We start from the raw sequence: 4,544 nt of genomic DNA on the forward strand, positions 1-4,544 counted from the left end.
ATTTTCTAGTTATTTGTTTAATGTAATTTAATGGAGACCTTTACGGACAGAATGACGGCACTGGGCCACACTGGTGTTTTTCAGCCTTTTCTGTCTCACATATTCCTTTATCAAACTTTCACCCACCATGTAACAGAGGCAAGACTTATGGGAACTAACATCTATTGTCTAGTATTTGCTGCTCTGCTAAGCATTTGTGTTTGCTAATTTTTAATCCCATGAAGTGAGGATAATTATTTTCTTCAGTTTAAAGGTTGGAGAATTGAGGTAAAGATAGACTAAACGGTGGCTGATATGTGGCAGGTGTTAGATATTTAGCTCACAGTCTGCATCTCTGTACCTTTACTGAAGGTTTTTCTAAGGCGCCAGAAATGTAAAAATCAAGAAATTTTCTGTCATGGAGAAAAATGTTCAAAGACAACATGCAGACACAAAAATAAAACAAATAGTAGTATTATTCCTTTTAAAATACGATTATTTACTAAGTGTGAAGAGGGGCAAGGGGTTCAGTTAGGTGGAGGCCCCTCTCGCGTCCCATCCACTACATGGGGCACTTTGCATTTATTGTCTCATCTAACTACCAATGGGAATGATCTCAACGGGAATAATGTCAATGGGAGTGCTGGAAGAAAGTGCCTCGCTCATCTCTGCTTCTTCTCATGCCTCATGGCATTATAACAGTCCAAATAAGCTGAAAGCTCAGTAATTATCACTTACCCACTTTTCCAGTCCAGATATTCCTTATTATTATGTATTGTGTGGATCATTAGGATATAAGCTATTTAAATGCTGCTGCCAATAAAATGCCTATTAGAGTTTATTTCTGAAATCAAGATTTCATAAGAGATGAAAATTATTTTAATAAATATGAGTTACCTTTTCATGTACACACTGACCACCAGAAAACAAAATACAAATTAATTTGTTTGCTCTTGATCATTCACAAACTTATCCAAAAAAAAAAAAAAAAAGACGGTATTTTTTTTTTTTTCCTGATAAGCCTACCATTTTGCATTCCTTTCCTCTCTTACTTTAAGGTGATGGGATGGAGCAGGTTCCATTACGTTCCATCTCGGCTTAATCCCTTGCTGTTACGAGAAGTGGAAAATGCAATTAAATGTACTTCTGAAACCTTCCCCTAGAGTGCTGTTTACAATATTGCCTGCATTAAACAGGCTGAGCACGGTGATGCAGACACTTCTCTTTGCATCTGGTGGCTTTATGAAGCTTTGGGAAACCCGTTTGTAAATTAAAGTGTTCCATCAGCAGCTCTAAGAATAAATCCCAGTTTGTTAGAAAAAAAAATAGATAGTTTAAATAAACACTCTCATGAGTTTTATTTGGAGTAGGGTTTCAGACTGGGAGGGCTAGCAGGAGACTCCACAGGGGGCTAAATTTGGGTTCCATTTTGCTCAAAAAAAAGTGAAATTTTAATGCTAGCATAGCTTAAAATTACTTTAAAATGGATTCTAAACCAAGCAGGGCTTTTCCTCCTTCACCTTAAATGTTGATCCATTATTAGATAAGCAAAAGCCACTGTGGAAACTGGCTATTTCTTGGACTGAAGGGCACTGCTTTCTCCTCTGACCTTATGCCCCAGGCACTTCTGTCTTAAGGAAGGTTGTTAAGGAAGGAGACAGGGAGACAAAATAAGATGAAATGTTCTTGAATCCACCTGGGACTCCTTAAGTGGCTGCATCAGGGCTGCTACCTTCTTGGTGATGCCCTTTCCTTACCTAAACTGTTGTCATCCACTGAGGAGGTATTAGGCACCTTTTCTGCCTACAGATCCTTGCTTTGTCTTGAACTGGATGTGAATTTGATGGGGCAGACTCATGGAGAAACCATTTCTTCAGCTTATTTCCTCAAATCCAGAAGAGAGATGGCCAGTTTCTGTATCAGCACTTCCTTCTGACTATCCCATTTCCCTCACGAAAGAGCTTTTTACTCTTTCCCTCGATCAATGACCACATTCTCAGGCATCCGCCATGGGCCAGCCCTGTCCTGGGAGATGGGGTGAGTCAGAGCTCCTGACCTTGGGGCTCATTCATTCCTCTTCTTTTGGCCTTTCCTCCCTTCCTTTTCTCTACTCATCCTGCCTGCCGTGTAGGGCAGAATCACGGAGGACTGCATCTCTGGCACGCACTGCTCACTGCCATGGAAGCAGCTTTCCAGGTCAGCATTTCACCTCCATCTGCGTCTGTGCCCCCTCCCTGCTCTGCACCGCCTCCCCGTCCTCCCAGCCACCGCTCTTCTGTAAGTGTGTTAAGTAAACACAAGATGACTTGTGATCCTCTTCAGTAGCAGCGACAAACGTGTTGAGAGCCTGGGGGGCGTCAAGCTCAGTGACAAGTGCTCGGGGTGGCAGGAGGCATCGGGAGGGATGTCGGTCTGTGTTTTCCCCAGGCCCTCTGATCTGTGGATGTCCTCAGAGTCAGCCAGAGGTCCAGCCTGAGTGAGTGCCTGAGGCCACCTGTGCATCAGTCTCCTCAGACCCACTGGGTCAGGGTTGGGTGGCTCCCAAGAGCTGAGAAACACATTTGTTCTCAAAAATCACACAGCCTTTTCCGCACTCTTGTCATACTAACCATCTTGATAACTAGACTTCTGGCTCTGTTTTTCAGTTCAGCTTTCTTTTTCCTCGTGGGGATGAATGTTTTCACATGACTGCAAGCCTTCTGAGCTGGTGCCCTACACCCAGACCTGTGCCTTGTCCACTCCACCTTCTAGGAATGACATTGAATGCTGAAGTGGGGGGCTGAGCACCCTACTGTGTCCCATCTGACACTAAGCATTCAACACAAGCTGCATGTTCACCCAAGTTGGAAACTGTGTGCATAGAAACACTTTCTAGAAGGAATTGAGCAGACTCTGGTCAACTTCCTCAATGGCGTCCTCTGCTGGTTGGGCTCACTCTTCCCTTCATCCTGTTCTTTTGGGCTCTGCTTTCTTCTCCCAACCCTGCCACTGGCTGCAGCTTCCTAGGTCCCAGACTGCCCCAAGATACACCCCACTGCAATCAGAACAGCAGAGCTCCCGCCTCAGAGAAGAAAAGGCTTATCATACAGCTAGAAAGACTTATATTTGAGAATATGTAAACACAACATGAGCCAGTTATGTTTACAGTACTGCTATAAGCCATTAAATCTTACCAAAAGGGAAGCAGAGAACACAGGAAACTGAAATAGTAAAACATTTTGTAGAAGGTTTTGAGGAGGCATATAAGGGAACAAAAGGTAGAGAGATGAGATGATATTCAGGAATGAAGACAGATTAAAATGCAGAGGTGGTAACTGGAAATGTTTTGCAGAACTATAGGCTTCATTTCAGATAGTAATAGAAAATCTTTATAGACTTGACTGGGATCAGACAGGGAAAGGGTGTACAGAGGGCTAAATAATAAAAAGAGTTCTGTACTGACAGCCTAAAGATTTGGATGATAAATTCAGCTTTGGCATAGCCAGAAATATGATTTTAGACAAATTATGTATCTCTTTTACACAAGTAATTTAGACTGGCCCATTTATGTGTTAGCCTGGTGATCACTAAACCTTTTAGAGATTGCATATTATATAATAAAATTATATAATAAGTCTGTTACTTATTCTAATGACTGATCCCTTAAGACTTCTGAAGAAAAGATGATTTTGTGGAATTAGGAAAGTTATTAGGGAGTGCATTGCCAGAAAGTAAGAAGACAAAAATATAAACATTGGGAAATTAGTTGAAGGACTTGTATAATAGTGTGATAAGCAGTAGAATATGGAATATGGAAGAATGGAATGTGAGAAGCCTTAAAAAGAAAGAAATTTACAGAACGTTCTTGTGATTAGAAAAATAGAAGAGGTTAAGTAAAGAAGACTCATGATGACTTACATAACTTTTAACCAGAGTGGTTGCAGGAATGATAGTGTCATCCTTCAAAATAAAACTTTGAAACAGGAGCAAGGTCTGGGGGTGGCAAACTTCTTCAGTAAAAAGCCACATAGTAAGTGTTTCTGTGGCCATATTGTCTCTATTAGCATTAATTAATTCTGCTATTATAATACAAATTAGCTGTAGACAATATGCACACAAAGGGTTGTGTGTTCCCATAAAACTTTATTTATAAAAACAAGAAGCAGAACAAATTTGGCCAATGAATGGCAGTTTGCTGGCCCCTGACCTAGATGAGTCATTAAGATGTGTTGATATTTGAAAAGGTTGACTTTCAAGAGATCAAACTTAAATGCCTGTCGTGTCTACCAGAGACACAAATACCTAAATCAATTTAGCATAAGTAATAGCGAGTGGGGAGGCTGTGACCAAATGAAGTGTGTGTTGCACGTAATGAAATTTAAACATCAAAACATTAAGACAAAGTTGTATCAGCTGATCAAAACAAGCAGCAGACATAAGAAGACGGCGCCCAGGTGGAGGTATCTGGAAATGAATAGGTTACAAATGGACATTATGGAATTATCCATACAAACGTGTGACAATGAATTGTCAAAGAAAAGAGTGAAGAGAAAAAGAATGAATTTCAGCTGTGAATCCTAAAATAT

The sequence above is a fragment of the Saimiri boliviensis genome, chromosome 16 (assembly GCF_048565385.1).
Source record: "Saimiri boliviensis isolate mSaiBol1 chromosome 16, mSaiBol1.pri, whole genome shotgun sequence".
NCBI classification, from domain to species: domain Eukaryota; kingdom Metazoa; phylum Chordata; class Mammalia; order Primates; family Cebidae; genus Saimiri; species Saimiri boliviensis.